Genomic DNA, 21197 nt, shown 5'->3' on the forward strand with positions numbered 1-21197 from the left:
AAGGAGGTAATCCTTGTTCCCTGTTTTCCTACAAAATGTATCCTTATGTGGAAGAATTAAAGCATTTTCCTAATGGGAAATTCCTTAGGTAAGAGTCTAAATCATGAAATTTGTTTATGCTAGAGAGGTCTTGGTGGAATTGACAGGAGGTGGAAAGCTGCTTTTATTTGGAGCGTGGCCATTTTCTCTCTGACCTTCTCTCTAAGGCTGCCTCTTCCTTTTCCTGATGAAATACAGTTTTAACACAATGAAATTCAGGTTTGTACTTAAAACATACATTGGAGGAAAACAATATCTAACAATGTCTCAGAGTCCAGGAATGAAACTCTGGATCAACTTTCTTAAAAATATATAAATTAATTTAATCCTCAGGGAAGGTAGATTTTGTTCATGCATTTATTATCAAAAGGGCTTCACCATAATCTGATAACCAAAAATAAAGAGTCTAGAGGCACACCTCACTCAGAGGGTAAGGCAGATATGTGTTCCTGAGGAGAATCAGGAATTAAAATCATCTCAGAAGTGGGAGAATAATATTAGATACCAAGACAGGGTGCTGGGTATGTAATTTATATTGTTTCACATGAGCCCTTATGTAGTACTTCTTTCATGACAGAGTAAAAGAAAATTTCCTAGGGTCATGTTAACATTTCTGATTTAATTAGGTTTCTTTTGATCTTGTTCCTTTTTGCTTTTAATTAAAAAAAATTTTTTTAAATGTTTATTTTTGAGAGACAGAGAGAGCATGAGTGGGGAAAGGGCAGAGAGAGAGGGAGACACAGAATCCGAAACAAGCTCTAGGCTCTGAGCCTGTCAACACAGAGCCTGACATGGGACTCGAACCTATAAGCTGTGAGATCATGACCTGAGCCAAAGTGGGATGCTCAACCGCCTAAGCCACCCAGGCGTCCCACTTTTGATCTTGTTCTTATAGGGAAACTTATTAATTTCCCACATAACAGGTTTTTTTAATTTTCTTTTTTTATTCTTTTTTTTCTTTTTTTTCTCTTTCGTTCTTTTCCTTATTTTTAATTTTATTTTTAATTTTTTAAAATTTACATCCAAATTAGTTCCCACATAGCAGCTTTTTAATGTACCATGCTATATATTGTCCTATTATAGCATGTGTTTCTCTTTATTACCCTCTCTCTGAACATCTGGTACTCATTCCTATATATGCAAGTTCAGACTCCTCCTCTGTCAATCTCACTGGCCCCCCAACTGCCAAAAAAGAAAAACAGAATTCTAGCTTCCCTCCAGGGGAACACCAAGCACTGTCTCAGAATTTCATACAAGCAAAATCCTATATATAATTTTTAATTGAATAGAAATATTCATTAATTCAGTATTTTATTAGTCTAACTTTCAAAAAGCTGATTCAAAATGTCCTCAAACACAATCCAAATAATACCAAGAATTACCAGAGATTTTAAAAACTATCCCAAAAGTTGACATGGAACACTTTTTAATATATATGTCTTTAAGTTTATTTTTTATTTATTTTGATAGAAATATAGAGAACAAGCGGGGGAGGGGCAGAGAGAGAGAGAGAGGGAGACAAAATACCAAGCAGGCCCCGCTCTGTCAGCGCAGATCCCGTCGGGGGCTCAAGGTCACGAATCATGAGATCATGACCTGAGCTGAAACCAAGAGTCAGATGCTTAACGGACTGAGCCCCCCAGGCACCCCTGACATGGAACACTTTTTATGGTTCATAAAAAGTCTGGGTTACACAAGAACTAATTCCTGTAAGACATTATGTGTTTGTATGTAATCTATTTCAGTTGTAGTTTTATATCACATTAAATGTAGAAATCTTCCAGTACCTTTATAAATAAGTTCCAGATGTTTTGGACCCATCCAAAGAAGTTTTTAATCTTCTATAAAATAAACTCAGAAACTTTAAATTTAGCAAGTTACAAATGATAGGAAGCTTGAGTCCAGATATATGAACTTTTGCAGAAATTAAAACACCTGTCGTTGTCCCAAGTTTTCATTGTGTGAGAATTGCATGCTTACCTCAGAGATGAGCACAAAGCCATTCTCTTCCTGGTTACTTGGTGGATTGGGCTCAATAAGAATCCCATGTGTGGAATATGGTCTGCCAAAATCCAAACAGGTCGACTAAGCATTGGGCTTCCTGTTTGTATTTGGGTGGGGGCTTAGGCCAGTAATGTTTTTGAACTGCCTGGTATTTACCAAGGGTGGCCCTATCCCGTGCCTTCCAGAGAATTTTAGTGCTTCAGATTAGCTCTCTGCTTAAGAGCTAGTGACAGTGAGGTTATCATTTTTTATATGCAACGAGCATCTCTTTTCAGACAGGAAACACCACTGCCGAGGGGTACATGGGATGCTGCCCCAGGCTATTTTGCTGTCACTTCTGTGAGTAGTTAACGGTTTTTCATGGCTAGAGAAGGTCAGATCATGTTCGACTCCCTCATTCTTTCTCTCTTTTGCTTTTTTCATTCAGGAACTGAGTAGTATAGATTCTTTTTTCTAAGTCTGTTGAAGAAACTAGGGTTGGGAGTGGCGAGTGGGTTCCTATTCAAACATCGTATCTTTGTCACAGTCACGTACAAACACCCCACCCCCAGCACAGAGGCCATGGCCTCAGTGGAAGACTCTAAACTGAACCAAAAGGGGTGGGGAGAAAGTAACAGGTCTGGAATTTGATTTCATCCTACTTAACGGCTAATACGTTTGCCTGGTATGGTTTCATGGATGCTGACAGAAGATACTAGAGGCCGGTTCAGAGACAAAGGATTTTACTGCCCTTGTCATAGAGAGCATGTTGTGTGTTGGTTAGTGCCCTCCTTGCCCTGTAGTCCCATTGTGGGGAGAATGGGGAATTTTGCCAAGGGCCCAGATAAATACCTGTTTAGGCAGTGAACTGTATTATAGTAGAGGAACTCTGAGCTTGGAGAACATACCATGTTATAGCCAGAAGTAAGCAAGCCTGTTTTTTGTGTCAAGGGAGACATTGCCTCATTTCTTAAGGTTTCTCGTGCCAAACACAACCTTGAGATATGTTCAGAGCCTCGCATTCTTGGTGTGCTTAGCAAAATGTACAGGTGAGTGAGAGACCCGTGGAGGACCGTTTCTCCCAATAGGGGACATTAACCAGAGTTTTAACCTTAAAGAAGCTAGGCTTTCTCCCTTCATTTCTTTTGGCTCCTATCCACCAAATCATCCACCACTTCTAGAAATTATATCTAACCACATTATTCACTTATTTAATATTTTAATTAAATTGTCTCAAAACCATCTCACTTTCATGTTTATGGGAGCTATGGATCATATTGAAATGATGAAAAATATGTTACAACTTTTAGGCAAAGCCCAAATATTCACATATTTTTTACCTGGCTTAATATAGTACATGTATTTATCTTTCTTTTGAACCTAGTTCGAAAAGAAGTTTCTTCTTTTACCAATAGACATTTCATGACTCAAGTACTCTTAATCTCCCGCTTGGGAAATATTTATCCCAAATAGAAAATAATTTTTGAGAATATATTTTGAACATTAAAAAAAAAAAAGAGTTTGCCGCCCCAAACCACACAGCTTTAAGGTTACAGCTCTGTTTGAGGGAGAAGGGTCCGTGAAAACAAAGACTGGTGCTCACACATGTTAAAACATACTTCCCTGCGATTAAAAACTTCATATTTCTTGCCTGTGATAGTCCCTACACACATTCTTCCCTCAACTGAGAGAACCAGATCAGTGAAAACTGAAAACATTTCTTAGCTCTGTTGTCATATCTTTTCATGCCTACAATTTTGGCAGAGAGCTCTCTTCTGTCTGGGAAGTTGCCACCGTCTACTTCACAGTCTCTAGGACATCCTGGGACCTTCTCCTCATTCCCCATCATTACCATTCCAGGTGTCTCTGTCCCGGACATTGGAATTTACAGCGTCAGTCTTAGTTTTTCTTACCAGGTTAGAGTACCAACCCAGTCATTTCCTGTTCCAATTCCCACTGAAGACCCTCTAAAACATCTGCCAATAGAAACAATGTAAAAACTGTTAAGTCTAGCTCCTTTCCTTTTAGACTGTAATTTCAGTTTCATGTACCTGACTGCCCAGAGTCCCAATAGCAGGCTGTGTACATCCCTCTTTGAAACAGTTTTTCTCTCATCATCTGTAAGTTTTTATAGTCCAGTGCCAGATATGGGCCCACTGTATTCTTTTCCCTTTAGTTCCCTGAATACTCTTCACGTGTCTTTTAAGAGTCTTCTACATTCATATTATTCCTACTTCTGACACTAGTTTTCATGGTGTCACAATGGAGTATTGATAGTATTGAAGGGAAAACACTACATAGTTCAAGAATATAACATTTGTTTAGTGGCAAAGGCTACAGAAACATATCCATGTGGTGATAGTTGCACAAAAACAGAGGATGACATAGCATATTCTCATTTGAAGTTGTAAGTTTTTTCTGACACGTGAGGGCCCAGGGGCTGACAAGGACAAAGTTCCCATCAGGTCACCTTTGTCATTCTTGGGTTGGTAGGTGGGGGGAGGGGGGTGGCGGGGAAGCAGGGAGGCTTACACCCTCCTGGTGAATCCTGACTGTTGTGGAGACTCTGGCTATTGTACAAGGCTGCTCACCAGGTACAGCGACCACGTGCAAACTCTAGGATATGCCTGAATGTTCACTGTCAATCAGTGTGAATCAAAGCTCAGTTTCTAATCCTTCATCAAGACCAGACACTAGGCCTTCCCGAAATCTGTTCCTTAAAGGGTAAGGAACAGAATTTCTCCCTCTGGCAGTTAAACTACCTTCATGGAGTTAAGATTGTTGATGTGGCTAATCCTTAAGCCTGGGGAAGGGAATAAAATGGTTGGGACATTTTTGATGTTTACAGATTAAACTTTATTCCTTTGTAGCATGATAACACAGAACATATCGGTTTATACACTTATGAGGTCATCATATTCATGAACTAAAATATTTACAGATAGAATAATACAGTGTGTGGGATTTGCTTCAGAATAATCCAAGGTGAGAGAATTATGGGAGGGAAGTGGTTTAGATGAAACAACATTGGCTATGAGTTGAGTGGGTGATTGTTTATGTTGAGTTTATTATACTACTCTCTCTATATGTGTGTATGTGTGAAATTTTCCATTATAAAGTTTTTTTTTTTTTAAAGATACAGAATCTTATCTTTTCTGATCATACTGGCAGGAATTTTATTAATTCTTTTGATTCTAAAGAAACAGCTTTTGTTATATTGATTTTCTCCATTGCTTTCTGTTTTCTATTTCATTGATTTTGGCACTTTTCTTTATTATTAATTTTATTCTGCTTAGTTTGGATTTAATTTGCTTTTCTTTTTCTAGTTTTTAAAGATAGAAATTTAAGTCCTTGATTTTAAAACTTTGTCCTTTTTTTTCAGTTTTTTATTATTTATTTTGAGAGTGAGAGAGAGTGTGCATATGCGCATGAGCGGGAGAGGGACGGAGAGAGAGGGAGAAAGAATCCTAAGCAGGCTCCGCACTGTCAGCGCGGAGCCTTATGGAGGGCTTCATCGTATGAACCTTGAGATCATGACCTGAACCAAAATCAAGAGTTGACTGCTTAACCAACTGAGCCACCCAGGCACCCCCTGCTCTTTTTATATAGCATTTTAATGCTATAAATTTTCTTCTGAGTACTATATTAATTGCATGTCATACATTTCAGTATGTCCTGTTTTCCCTTGTGATTTATTCTTTGACCCATGGATTGTTTTAAAATGTGTTGTTTAGCTTTCAAACATTTGATGATTTTTCTATACATACGTTGATTGCCTTTTCTTTTCTTTGTTTTTCTCCTTCCCCCTTCTTTTTATTTTTTTAAAGTTTTTACTTAAATTCCAGTTAACATACAGTGTAATATTAGTTTCAGGTGTACAATATAGTGATTCAACACTTCATACAACATTTGGTGCTCCATTCTAACTAATTCTTTTTTGTTTTTTGTTTCTTTTTGACTTATGTTTTTTAATTTATTAGTTTTAAAAAGCATCAAGAGCAATTAAAGTAGTTACTGTAATATATACTAAATATAACATCCACAAAGATGATAACATTAGGATTTTTTTTAATCCAAGTTAGTTAACATATATGTAACTATGATTTCAGGAATAGAATTTAGTGATTCATCACTTACATTTAAGACCCAGTGCTCATCCCAACAAGTGCCCTGCTTAATGCCTCTCATCCATTTATCCTATCCCATCCTCTCACACAACACCCCACCAGCAACCCTCGGTTTGTTCTCTGTATTTAAGAGTCTCTTATAGTTTGCCTCCCTCTCTTTTTTTTATCTTGTTTTTGCTTCCCTTCCCCCATGGTCATCTGTTTTGTTTCTTTAATTCCACATATGAGTGAAATCTTATGTTTGTCTTTCTCTGATTTATTTCGCTTAGCATATTACACTCTAGTTCCATCCACATTGTTGCAAATGGCAAGATTTCATTCTTTTTGATTGCTGAGTAATATTCCATTGTGTGTGTGTGTGTGTGTGTGTGTGTGTGTGTGTGTGTGTGTGTAGGTATTTATCCATTCATCAGTCTATGGACATTTGGGCTCTTTCTGTACTTTGGCTATTGTTGATAGTGCTACGATAAACACTGGGGTGCATATGCCCCTTCAAATCAACACTCCTGTATCCTTTGGATAAATACCTAGTAATGCAATTGCTGGGTCATAGGGTAGTTTTATTTTTACCTTTTTGAGGAAACTCCATACTGTTTTCCAGAGTGGCTGCACCAGTTTGCATTCCCACCAGCAGTTGATTGCCTATTCTATAAATCTTGCTCTGAAGTCTATGCTTAGTATCAGTGTAGCCACTTCAGCTTTTTAAAATTAGCATTTATGTGATCTATCTTTTCCCATCCTTGTCTTGCAACCTATCTGTCTCATTATACTTAAAATGGTTTCTTGTAAGCAATACATGGTAGGGAATTTATTTTTTATGTAATCTGACATTCTCTTTCTTTTTTTAATGTTTATTTTGGAGAAAGAGAGAGCACAAGGGGGGCAGGGGCAGAGAGGGAGAGAGAGAGAGAGAGAGAGAGAGAGAGAGAGAGAGAGAATCCCCAGCAGGCTCCATGCTGTCAGTACAGAGCCCAATGTGGGGTTTGATCTCACAAACCTGTGAGATCATGATCTGAACCAAAACCGATAGTCACATGCTTGACTGAGCCACACAGGTGCCCTGACATTCTCTTCCTTTAATGAGGTTGTTTAAACCATTTACATTTAATGTGATTATTGCTATGGTTGGGTTTAAATATGCCATTTATTTTTTCTGTTCTTCCCATTTACCTCTTTTTCTGACTTGTTTTATTTTTAAGATTCCATTTTATATCTTATATTAGCTTGTTTTTTTTTTGTGGTTGCTTCAGAGTTTAGAGTAAGTCAGACACTTAACCAACTGAGCCACCCAGGCGCCCCCAAAGTATTTTCTAATTTCTTTTTGATTTCTGTTTCTTTTCCCCACTTGTTTCATTTAGGAGTGTACAGTTTAATTTTCATATATTTGTGATTCCAAAATACCTTTCTGTTATTTCTAATTTACTCCATTGTGATTGAAAAACATACTTCATATAATTTAATCTCTTTTTTTCTAATTAAAACATTTTTTAAAATGTTTATTGCCATGAGAGAGAGACAGAGTGTGAGAAGGGGAGGGGCAGAGAGAGAGGGAGACACAGAATGGAAAGCAGGCTCCAGGCTCTGAGCTGTCAGCACAGAGCCTGATGCAGGGCTCGAACCCATGAACCGTGAGATTGTGACCTGAGCTGAAGTCCGACACTTAATTGACTGGGCCACCCAGGTGCCCCTAATTTAACCTTTTTTAATTATTAAGCCTTGCTTTATGGGCTAGGATATGATCTTTCCTTCAGAATGTGCCATATACACTTGAGAATAATGTGTATTCTGCTGTAATTGAGTGGATTGTTTGTATAGATGTATGTTAGGTTTAGTTAGTGTATATTGTATTCTAAGTTTTTCTTTTTTTTTATGTTTATTTTTGAGAGAGAGAGAGAGAGAGAGAGAGGAGATGAACAGAGGAGGGACAGAGAGAGACACACACACTGAATCTGAAGCAGGCTCCAGGCTCTGAACTGTCACCACAGAGCCTGACACGGGGCTCGAACTCACAAACTGCAAGATGACGACCTAGGCCAAAGTTGGACACTTAACTGACTGAGCCACCTAGGCACCCCAGTTGTATTCTAAGTTTTATATTTCCTTTGATCTTCTCCTTAATTGTTGTATTCTTATTGAAAGTTGGGAGTGCCAGGCTGGCCCACTCTGTACATCATGTGACTCTTGGTCTTGGGGTTGTAAGTTCAAGCCCCACATTGGGTGTAGAGATTACTTAAAAATAAAATCTTAATTAAAAAGTTGAAAAAAAAGTTGGATATTCAAGTCTCCCAACTATTATGCTACATTGTCTATTTCTCCCTTCACTTATGTCAGTTTTTGCCTCATGTATTTTGGGGCTCAGTTGTTAGGTACGTATGTTTGTAATTGTTATATTTATCCTTATGTATTGAAGTTTATCATTATGAAATTCCCTTTTAATCTCAAATCACATTTTTTGTTTTAAAGTCTGTGTTGTCTGGGGGCACCTGGGTGGCTCAGTCGGTTAAGCGTCCGACTTCAGCTCAGGTCACGATCTCACGGTCCGTGAGTTCGAGCCCCACGTCGGGCTCTGGGCTGATGGCTCAGAGCCTGGAGCCTGCTTCCGATTCTGTGTCTCCCTCTCTCTCTGCCCCTCCCCCGTTCATGCTCTGTCTCTCTCTGTCTCAAAAATAAAATAAATGTTAAAAAAAAAATAAAAAAATTCTGTGTTGTCTAATGTTAGTAGTGGTTGCTCTTTGTGTTGATACGTTTTTTTTTTCCTTGTGTTTTTACTTTCAACCTAGTTGCATATTGAAACCTAAAGCATACCTCATATAGACAATATATTGTTGGATCTTGCTTTTTATTCATGCATAGTCTCTGCCTTTCAACTGAATTGTTTAATCCATTCACAAGTTATAGTATTATTGATATAGTTGGATTTACACTTGCTCTTTTACTTTATGTTTCATGCCTTTTTTCTTTGTTGGTTCTTCCTTTTACTGTTTTTACATTAAGTGAATATTTTTAGTGTAAATTTTAATCTTTTATTTTCTTCACTATTTTTTTTGTATTTCTTTTAGTGAAGAGCTATTTATCTCTGAGAAGTATAAAGTTTCATCAAACTGAAATGTCTCAAATTCAAAATGAAGCATTGTATGCTACTATATGTTTTGAGATTAAAAGGCCAATAATGGTAATAAGTCTGTATTCTCAGGCCACCTGTAGGAAAAAGTGCTCTATGGTGGAGGAATATAGTTGGTTCTCAAAAGTAGATGTACAATATCTTTCTTATAAGAACCCCTATTGATATTTTATGAATAAGTAAGGCTCTGTGACATTATAAACTTATAATTGTATGTTAGTAAGTAACAACAACTTTCTGCTTTATATCCTGTAGGACATAGGTAGGCTATTATGTCTGTTAAAATCACAAAATTGTCCTTTTGGACATAATTTAGATGTGCACTTAAATATTTATTAATCTTTTATTAACTTAGGGAGTACTGAATTAACAATTTCAAAGATTTGGAAATATTTGAAATACCTCCTAAAAAGTGGTATAGCCGCAAAAGAAACTCATCTTGTATAGACTTCGGTATCAGATTCCATCAGTCAGCTCAGCATAACTTTTATCTTCCATGCTTTTATTGAATGGTAATTTGACAATAGCATATCACAGTGTTTATTTTCCGCAGGCCAGACAGGACCAGAATAGAGCTGGCCCACCATTTCCAGCTAAACACACTGACAAAGTATTCAACTACATGGCTGTCTTCATCTAGTAAAGTGTAAATAAGCTATATACACAATGTGTACACGAGTAAATTATATGTTTGCTTATACCTGTAAAAGTACAGAATAAAGTTCTTAGATTTCCATAGAATTCTTATATTCTTTTTTATTTCATCTTCAAATAGATTACATGTGTATAAAGGTCAGTCTTCAACATTAGGAAAGTTGATCTGGCAAAAGTCCTTGGTCTTTAGTTCCTTGCTGTGTACTTTTTTAACTGTTAAAAAAACTCCCTTGTCCTCCCTTTCCCAGATGGATAGGACCGTTTTCTTCTCCTGAAGAGGAGTCAGAGCTTTTTGCTCCTTAGCTTCTTCCTCGTTTTTAATTTATTTTTGTAATCTTCAGTCATTCTAGCTTTTCTTAAATTTTATGAAAAGGAAATATTATTGTATCTACCAAGTTGCAGGTCTGCATGTTACACCACAGACTTATTTGTGGGGAAATGCAATATTTAGATTTAGTAGAAATTTTATATGGAGTTGGGGGCTGAGAAGAGGGGGTCAAGGTCTGGAATTTGAGAGCGAAAGGTGCTAGGTCCCACTTTCTGCGTTAGACACAGGTCAAGATTAATGGAACCAGGTAAGTTACTCTCCAGGTGATTGAGAATGGTGGGAAATTTAGAGATTGAAATGGATCTCTGAACAGTCAATTAAGCCTTTGAGTGATTGAGAAGATAAATACTAGGACAAAATCCATTCTAACAACTGATTCCGTTATGTAAAACAAACCTACAGGATTTGAAATGCAACCAAGTCTGTTTTATATTAAGGCAAATATAAACCAACTTAATCTTAGACCTGCCTCCAGCCCCAGATTATGTTTGGTAAGAGCACAAAGAGCTGTACAGCATGAATACACAAGGAATCAGTAGAGTGAGAAGGCTCACTGCCAGGGAAGTTTGGCACAAGAACTCTAAGAGGAAGGGGAAATTTCTCCCTCGTTGAATCAACTTTGGCTCTCTGGAATAGAGAACATGGAGAGAGAGGGACCAAGGAAAGCCAACCCTATTCTACTTGTTGATACCCTAACAAGCTGTTGATTTTAAAAAGGGGATAAAGGGGCAAAGTGTGGGTAGCATTCTGTTCCTCTGAGTCAATCCTAATGAAGTGGGAGGTTCTTGAAGAAATTAATTTCCATTTAAATTCATGTGTGACCCTCTTCTAGAAACCTCCACTTCTTTTGGAATTTTAGTTGAGAATTTCAAATGATCCAGCAATAATAAGGTCTTTTTTGACATGTTCTATTTCTCCAAGTTTTTTGTTGAATGCCTGATTTCCGCTATAGAAATTTTCTTAAAATTGGAATGACTGATTACTTTCCTTTCTGTTTACTAATTTAATATGGAAAAATAAATCATGGTTCTCATACTTCCAAAGCAATCAGGCTTTTAATCCAGGGTACTGTACTCACAGGTTTCCTGTAGGAGTTCATGCCAGATTTTCTGGCAATGAAACAGTGGTCGATTCCAGGGCTTTTCTGACTTAAAGACACAGCAGTACTACTTAGCACAAAGTAGAAACCTGCCCCTGCACTGCAGTTTCCACGCTTAACAAACAGTGACAGAAGCAATGAAATGGGTGGATTTTACCAGGGCGTTATAGAACAAAGGAAAAATAGTCTGGGCTCTGCTTGGGCCCTGTGTACACTCCACCCCCCCCCCTAAAAAAAAATCATCTGAAAAGAATGACTTCGCTTTTTCTTCAGAAATGACTAATTCTCTGACTTTTGATTATCTGTGGGCAGATTTTCTGTTTTGCATCCTATTTGCCCCAAACGCTGGCATACAGTAACATCCCACTGGTGGGGCAATTACCTAGAATTGAAGGAAGTCACTTAAATTCTTTATCCCTACTCAGTTGTAGGAGCTTATGTGTCTGTTTTACCGGAGAGATACAATTCATAGCACCTGAGTTTAATTTCTGCATTTTCTCCTGATCATTTTCATGCTACTCAAGTCACTCTTTTATTTATTTGTTTATTTATTTATTAAGTTTTTATTTATTTTGACATAGAGAGACAACATGAGCAGGGGAGTGGCAGAGAGGGAGAGAGAGAAAGAGAGAGAGAGAGAGAGAGAGAGAATGAGAGAGAATGAGTCTCAAGCAGGCTCTGCAGTGTCAGCACGGAGCCTGATGCAGAACTTGAACTCACAAACCGTGAAATCATGACCTGAGCCGAAATCAAGAGTCGGATGCTTAACCTACTAAGCCATCCAGGTGCCCCAACCCGTCACTCTTTCTTAAGACATGGCACTTTGTGGTTAAAATTGAACTACACGAAGCTGAAGAGAAAGTTTTCTTCCTTGCTATGTGACATGATATTCTTGTAGCCCTGAAAGAAAACTCTGAATTTAGCTTCCCTTTTACGCTGAAAAAAATCATTTAATTTAGTGCTATCTTTAGGCTGCAGCTTTTCCATGCAACTGCTGTTGACTACCAGGTATTATACCTTCTTCAAATTTGACTGGTTAGGGTAGAATATCTTTTAATTATGTTTATAACTTAGGTCTGATTTTAATCACTGTTTGTAGTTATGTATAACGTAGATCCTTGAGTATTTTTTGTACATTTGTTTTCTGAATATACCTATTGCCAACATTAGGTCTTGTGTCCCAAACACTTAATTTTTTGAAAACTGTCTGATCCTGTTCCTTCTTTGGAGCTTCACAGGCATGGTTGTATTTTTGAGGATAGATTGTTAGGTAAGATGGAGTCGTAGACTCATTCCCATTACTCCAGTTTTTCTCCATTATAAGTACCTTTCTTTTCCTATTTTGAGGTTAAAGTCATTTTCTCTGGTGGGAAATTTTATAATAATGTTATGTTCTTGAAATTTCCTACTTAAAAAAGTCAAGAGATCTTAGTGTTTTTAAAAATAATTGTTTTTTAATTTCAGAGAGAAAGAGTGTGAATGGGGGATAGGGAGAGAGGAAGGGAGGGAGGGAGAGAGAGAGACAGACAGACAGACAGACAGACAGAATCTTAAGCAGACTCCACACTCAGCATGGAGCCTGACACAGGGCTCCATCCCGTGACCCTGGGATCATGACGTGAGCCGAAATCAAGAGTCGGACTCTCAATCAACCGAGCCACCCAGGCACCCCTTAAAAATGGTGTTTAAATTTTATGTATATCATAATGACATTTTACTAAGCAAATGCTTCTGGATTAACTACTGGATTAATTATATTTGTATTTTAAACCCCACCCACTTCCAAAAATAATTTGAGGCAACTTACATTAAAATCATTCATGTCCACTAAAATCAACTACAATGGAAGAGATGGGAAAAAAAAAAAAAAAAAACAACAAGTGTAGGCAAGGATGAGGAGCAAGTAGAACTTTCTGTATGTGCCCGTAAGAGAGTAAACTGCCATAACCATTTTGGAAAAGTGTCTGGCAATATTTACCAAGCTGAACATTGGTATGTCCTATGAGCAGCAATTCTAGTTATACAACCAACAGACATGTACACATAAGTTTACCAAAAGGCGCATGCTAGCATGTTCACATAGCGCTATTCATGGTTGTCCTGAACTGTAAGCTACGCAAATGCGCATTGTTCAGGACTGGATTGTGTCCTCCCCAAATCCATGGGTGAATCCCAACCCCCAGTGGGACTGTGTTTGGGGATAGGGCTTTTAAGTAGATAAATTGAATGAACGAAGCTAGACACATGTTAATAAGGGAAATGAGTTTATGTAAAGCAATAGGTACCCTAACACCCAACTTGAAAATAATTTAGGATACACTCATAATGATTTGATCGATATCAGTGCAAAATGGCATTTTCCTATGTCTGGAATATTTGTCAACCAGCAAAGATCAGATCTATCAGAGAGGCTGATTAATGCTATGTGTTTTAAAAACCTTCAATTAAAAAAAACCTTTTACCTATTAAATATTAGAGATACTTTTAAAATAATTTTATTTTGTATTTATTTTGTGTTGTTTCCTTTTTTAAACAATTTTTAAATGTTTATTTATTTTTGAGAGGGAAAGAGAGCATGAGCAGAAAGAGGCAGAGAGAGAGAGAGAGAGGGAGACAGAATCCGAAGCAGGTTCCCGGCTCTGAGTTGTCAGCACAGAGCCCAACGTGGGGCTTAAACTCACCAGCCCTGAGATCAATGTCTGAGCTGAAGTCGAATGCTCAACCGACTGAGCCACGCAGGTGCCCCTGTGTTGTTTCCTTTTAATATTTTCTACTATCAAAAGTGCATATCCAGGGGCGCCTGGGTGGCGCAGTCGGTTAAGCGTCCGACTTCAGCCAGGTCACGATCTCGCGGTCCGTGAGTTCGAGCCCCGCGTCAGGCTCTGGGCTGATGGCTCGGAGCCTGGAGCCTGTTTCCGATTGTGTCTCCCTCTCTCTCTGCCCCTCCCCCGTTCATGGTCTGTCTCTCTCTGTCCCAAAAATAAATAAAAAACGTTGAAAAAAAAATTAAAAAAAAAAAAAAGTGCATATCCAGTAGAGATCATTTTTATGTTGGTGAAATATACAGCATAATATATTATAATATAATATATAAATGTACGTAAATCTGTATAAATATCTAAAAATGTCATAGTATATTGTAATCATGATAAGTCATGAATTTATTTTTATGCCATTTTTTTACAGGAAACTGCTGAAGCTTTTAGTAAAACCCTGTACAGAAAAATGATTCACTGTTTATTATTATGGATACACATTATTTGAAAACGCATAAAATATTGTGATGAATACAGAATAACTTATGATTTCAGGAATTGGAAACACTTTTTTGCAGGGATGCCCCCTGATTTTCCACCTGTGTGGTTACCCTCAACTCTCCTCTGGTTCTCCATGCCAGAAGGACTGCAGGTTTTCTTTGGAGTTTTAGTTGCCCTGAGCAGTCCTAACTTTACTGCCTTCAGTCTGAAAGTTGTAAAATGGGTAATTCACCCCATGTTTTTCCCTTTTCCCAAGTGTCAGTTCTTTCCAGAATCTGCCTGCTTCTGTTCACTGTCCAGTGCTTTCAGATTACCTATTTTCTCTTTTGTCTAGAGTTTATAGCTGCCATGGGCAGGAGGGTCACTGGGGGAAGTGCTGATTTGGTTCTACTGGACCAAGAACTCTTCTCGCTTTTCTGAGAGCACACCCTCTACTATCTTACAAAGAAGGCTGCGTGGGAAATGGATTTTTTGAGAAATCACCTGTCCAAAAATATCTTTATTTTGCTTAATTAATAATTTGACTGGGCATGGATAGTTTGGCAATAATTTCCCTTTAGAAAATTTTAGATGGCATACTATTATCTTTGTGCTTCCCTTATTACAGTTGCAAAGTTTGATGGGAATTGATACAATCAGTTTCTTGACCTTTTATATTTAAACTGTTTTTTCTTTTGAAGTTTTTGGAATATTCTTTTTGTATTCCTGGTTTCTGAAGTTTCATGGTAATATGCCTTGGAATGGAGCCTTTCCCCCCATTCTTTGTGCTCGGTGTTCACAGGACTTTTTTTTTTTTTTTTTTAATGTTTATTTTTGAGAGAGAGAGGGGGCAGAGGATCCAAAGCAGGCTCTGAGCTGACAGCAGTGAAGGGTTAGGGACTCAAACTCATGAACAGTGAGATCATGACCTGAGCCAAAGTCGGATGTTCACCCAACTGAGCAACCCAGGTGCCCCTGGACTCTTTCAACTTAGACAAGCATGTTCTTCAGTTCCAGGAAATTTTATTTTTATTTTTTCAGTGCTGCTTCTTTTTTTTCTCCATAGGTTTTGGAGCTTCTCCTGGTTAGATATTGGACCTTCTAGATTTATTTTCTAATTCTTTTATTTTCTCCTCTGTCTCCTGTTTTTTTGTACTCCTTTTGTTCAGTTTTCTGGAAGATTACTTCAACCTTTTTCTTCTAATTCTTTTCCTGAACTTTTTATTTAACAGTCCTATTTAGAGCTCTTTTATATGCGCTAATTGTTCTTTCCGTTTACAGCATCCTTCTTTTTTTTTTTATATTTTTTTTAATTTTTTTTTTTAACATTTATTTATTTTTGAGGCAGAGAGAGACAGAGCATGAATGGGGGAGGGTCAGAGAGAGGGAGACACAGAATCTGAAACAGGCTCTGGGCTCTGAGCTGTCAGCACAGGGGCCCGATGCGGGGCTCGAACTCACGGACCGTGAGATCGTGACCTGAGCCGAAGTCGGCGCTCAACTGACTGAGCCACCCAGGCGCCCCCATCCTTCTTTATTCTATGGATATAATATCTTTTTCTCTCTAGGTGTATTAGAGTGTATTTTTCTTTGTTTCCTCCAATATCCTTTTTTCTATTTCTTTATTTTGGTCTTTATCTTCTATCTTAGAGGTTTTCCTTAAATGCCTAGAAATACTTGGTTGTCCATTCACACTTAAGATTGAAGCATTAAAAAGCTGATTATGGATAGGGTGTTATTGATTGGTATGCTTCACTGGACGGTGGTAGACAAGGTGGCAAGTCAGGTTTTCCATGGAAGAATTCCCGGTGTCACTATCTTACAAGTCTTTCTTTTGACTATTCATTTTCCTCTAGAGTGTTTCCTCCAATCTTTCTACTTCCTAGGGTGGAAATTTGGCTGGTAGGGTTCTGGATGCTGTAGAGGGAGGAACTGTTGGTTTTGCTATTTAATGTGTAGGATTTCACTATGGTGTCTCTCCCCCTTTCTTCATTGTTAAAACTGACCCAGATGCTAAACTTACCAGTTTCAGCTGGAATGGAGGAGGTATAGGAATCTTGCTATCCAGGTAAAGGCAGGGAGTCTAAAGAACTGTCTTTGTCTTATTTTCCAACAGTGCCCCTGTTTCCAGCCTGACTGATATCTTCAAGTATATCTGGTAGTGCTGAACCTTTGGAGAGTTTTTAGTGAGAATTGGCTTACTTCCTATTAGCTTAGCACTCCATCTCCCACCTTCTGATTTCTCAATCTACCAAGGTCCTACTCATCCAAACAAACAAACAAACAAACAATGCCAGATTTTTCTTCTTTCAGGCTACCCTAATCTTTCCAAGTGATTGTTGTAGAGAACCTTTCCCCCATCACTTGTCTTTGAGAGAAGGTAAATCATCCTCTTCTTTCCTAAGGAGAAGGCACTTATAGCAATGGACAATCATCTAAACAAAATCAACAAGGAAACAGTGGCTTTGAATGTCACACTGGACCAGATGAATTTAATAGATATATTCGGAACATTCCATCTTAAAACAGCAGAACACACATTCTTTCAAGTGCATGTGGAACATTCTCCAGAATAGATCCCGTTAGGCCACAAAACCAGCCTCAAAAAATTCAAAAAGATTGAAGCTATACCATGCATCTTCTCTGACCACAGTGCTATGAAACTAGAAGCCAACCAGGAGAAAAAGTCCTAAGGGAAAGAAGGGAGGAAAAAGGGTCTTATCACAAATACTAGACACAAAGACCAATGACTCCTGATCCCGTTTCCCTTCCTTATAAAGATGCGTGGTGTGGTGAAGAGACAGTAGCATTTGGAGTAGGGTTGATTCTCTTCATTATTTAACCCTGGGGGCAGGAGTCTGGATCCGTCATTGGTGGCACATTGGTGGTTCTCTTTAGACACTTGGGGGCACTAAGCACTTCTAGCCATCATCTTTGGACCTTAATTGCAGTTTCAGGACAAGAGGAAAAAGTTGCACTCAAAAACTGCGTAATATTTCATTGTGTGAGTGTATTCCTCATTGTGGGACATTAGTTTCTTTGTTTATTTGTTTTCACTGTTTTGATGTTAGCGGTGTCGCAATGAACAACCTTATAGTTGTTAACCATTATTATTTCCATAGGTGAAATTCTCATGAGTGAAATAGCCGTGTGATATGGTTTGCATGTTTTTAATGTTTTTATTACATATTATCTGGTTGCCCTGAACTCTTGTACCAATTTTATACTCCTCCCAGCAGTAAATGAAGAGGGTCCATTTTCCCCTTACCTAGGCTTGCTCTAGTATTTTTCTTATCTCTGCCAATTTAGATAAAAGAGTAAGGTCTTATGATTTTACTTTGCATTTGTTATCACTAATAAGAATGAATGATTTTACATAGGCTTCTTGCCCATTGAGCTATTTTTTTTTAAGTTTATTTATTTTGAGAGAGAAGGTGTGTATGCAAGCATTTGTAAGTCAGCATGAGTGGGGGAGGGGCAGGGAGCCAGAGAGAGAGGATACCAAGCAGGCTCCACACTGTCAGCACAGAGCCCGACCACAGAGCCCAACACGGGGCTCGAATCCACAAACCGTGAGATCATGAGCTGAGCTGAAATCAAGAGTAGGATGCTCAACTGACTAAGCCACCCAGGTACCCCATTGAGCTATTTTTTAATGCAATTTGTCTGTTCAGGTCCTTTATCAGTTTTTCTGTTGGGGTATTATATTAATTATTATTATTAATTATTATGATAATATGCCACAAATATTGCCACTGTGTTTTCTAATACTTTGTTGTTTTATTTCTAATACTTTGTTGTAAAGTTTTGTGTTTTAAGATCTTAGATAAGTGACTTAATTCTCTGAGTGTCAGTTTTCTGCTCTGTAAAAATGGGATAATAACACATACTACATGCATGGCAGGGTGGGGGTAGTATAGGTAAATTAGCTGTTACATAATAGTTGCTCAATAAATACAGCTTTTGTTCTTCCCTGTGTGGCACATTGAAATAGTTGAGAATCATCTAAATTTTTTTACTAGAATTACAAAGCATATTCAAAGATGTTTAAACCAGATATGAACTTGTATAATTAGTAAAACTCTGAATCTTTTAAACTAATATGGCTAGGTAGGTTTTAATTTCTCTTTTTACTTTTCTAATTCTCATCCTTTTTTTTTAATGTTTATTTATTTATTTATTTTGAGAGAGAGAGAGAGAGAGAGAGAGAGAGCGTGCACAAGCAGGGGGAGGGGCAGAGAGAGAGGGAGAAAGAGAATCTCAAGCAGGCTCCATGCTGTCAATGCAGAGCCCAACATGGGGCTCAATTCCACCAACCGTGAGATCATGACCTGAGCGGAAACCAAGAGTTGGACACTTAACTGACTGAACCACCCAGGCACCCCTCTAATTCTCATCCTTTAAAAAAGGTTAGTTCTGGGGTGCCTGGGGGGCTCAGTCAGTTAAGCGTCTGACTTCAGCTTAGATCATGATCTCATGGTTTGTGAGTTCTAGCCTGGCATTGGGCTCTCTGCTGTCAGCACAGAGCCTGCTTCAGATCTTCTGTCCCCTGCCCTCTCTGCCCCTCCTCTACTTTCTCTCTCTCTCTCTCTCTCTCAAAAATAAATAAAAACATGAAAAAAAAGTTAGCTCTGATTGATGCATCCTTTTAAGTAGGGAAATCTGGTCTGGTTGAGGGTGAAGACTAAGGTTTTCTTATAAATTACCTGTTAAGGAATTATGAATAAGTTTATTTCTGGTAAGGATTTCTTTCATATCATCCTCATTTATTTTGTGTCCATATGGATACATCTAATAGAACCAAAAAGGCATACCAGCCCCTCCTGTTTTTAAGACAATATGAAGCTGAGGTTCCTGTCCTTCAGCCAGTCAATAGAACTCACTCCCTGAGGTCAAGTACAAATTGGCTTAGATGGAAAACCATCTATTCAATTATACATTACACAAACTACTTTTGTGAACATTTATTTTTAGGCCACTACAGCAGTAAAAAATTTTATTTTGCATGTTATAATTTCTGAGTAACTTTTTATGATAATAGAATTTTTGTAGGATACTGCTATAATAAAAATAATTGTATCATTTCACATTATATACATTTCACATTTCACATGCAGTGTGCCATTTCACTTATAGTGAAATCATGTATAGTAATTTCATAGATGAGGTAGAAGATGTGGCCTGACTAAAGTCTTGTGAGCCTCATTTTAATGTTACAGTATATTAGAGCGCAGAGTAAAACAGAAATCACCACTGATGAAATTTGCAAGCAATTATTTATTGACCAAATATGCTTTTAGAAATGTAACCGTGTTCTGCCTTGGTTATTTTTCAGAATTCATTTCTCCCCTTCTGTTGGGTAACATGCCTATCCTAAGGAGAAGTTAACTTTCTACAAGCCAGCAGATATCCTTGGTGTCTGGCTTTGCTCCTTCTCTATATCCCTTAAAAAGTGCTTTGGCTTCTCCAACAGTTGTTGCGTTTACGCCCATTACAAGGTGGAGACAATTCTAAATGAATTCTCAAGAATAATGTTGGCAAAGCCATCTAAACATACATGTGCTTGGTGTGGGCATTGACATTTACATTGGCTTGTGTGATTTCTTTCTACCTTTAAAGTTGTTTTTTTGTCTCTATAATCACTTTCTGTAGTGCCATTTTATTATTTTAATGCTACCCTACTCAGATGTCATACAAGGCCTTACTTAAGTCAAATAGCATTTCTCCTGCAAAGTTAACCATTGCAGATGATGTTTTTAAGATCCTTTCAGGTGGAATGGTTATTACATGGAATGTGACAATTCCATATCCTTCATAATAACTGAATAATAACATAACAAAATGCAAATGGCGTTTTAAAAGCATTTGCTGGAGAACAGTTGAAGAATTAGGTGCTGGTGTGTTAAATGCCTGCTACCTGATAATTATCTCAGGGAAGGAATGAGTTTAGTTTTGTTTAAACTTAATCTAAAGAAAAAATAATTTGTCATTTTAGTTTTCAGTAAGACTTTATTGAGATGATGTCCAGAATCGAGTTTAATTGCTTCCACACCTAGGTAAGAGTGACTTGTATGTCAAAATTAAGCATATCGGCAAGTTATCCTGTATAAGGTTGTATGTAGAGTTGACGTAAACTTATATTTGCACTTGAAGTTTTTTTTAACAGCATTTATTTTTTTCTGCCGGTTATTTTATTGACAGTTAATTTATAAATCTCTCTTTAAAAAAAAATAAGTGACAGGAAAAAAGGCCATAGTGTTATCACATTTGTATTTGTGAGTTCCCTAAACCATATGGTGATTTGTAATTAGAATACAAAGGATTCTTTGATGAGACTAACTTCCCAGTAGCCGGCAAGTGGTAGGCATCTCAGAAGGAGAGAGTTTTCTTGAATTTCTGACAAGGACACTTTTGAGAGAAACTGTGTGGTCTATAATTGTCCTTATACTCGAAGTCTGATAAAGTTATTGATGTGCAGATCAAGTTGGTATTTCGAAGCTGGTCATTTAATTCTGGATGTTTGATCCTCTCAGCCAGTGGCTTGACTTGATTTTTTTTTTTTTTTAAGCAGCTTCAATATTTAATTTCACATGTACCCTCTCAGTAGAGA

At 37.7% G+C, this 21197-nt stretch overlaps 1 protein-coding gene across 4 annotated transcripts in view; it reads left to right on the forward strand.

Moving 5' to 3' along the window:
- AFG1L (AFG1 like ATPase) overlaps window positions 1-21197 on the forward strand; it is a 197396-nt gene that overhangs the window by 140834 nt on the left and 35365 nt on the right. The window lies entirely within an intron of this gene.

Source organism: Panthera leo, chromosome B2 (genome assembly GCF_018350215.1).
Source record: "Panthera leo isolate Ple1 chromosome B2, P.leo_Ple1_pat1.1, whole genome shotgun sequence".
In the NCBI taxonomy this organism is placed as follows: domain Eukaryota; kingdom Metazoa; phylum Chordata; class Mammalia; order Carnivora; family Felidae; genus Panthera; species Panthera leo.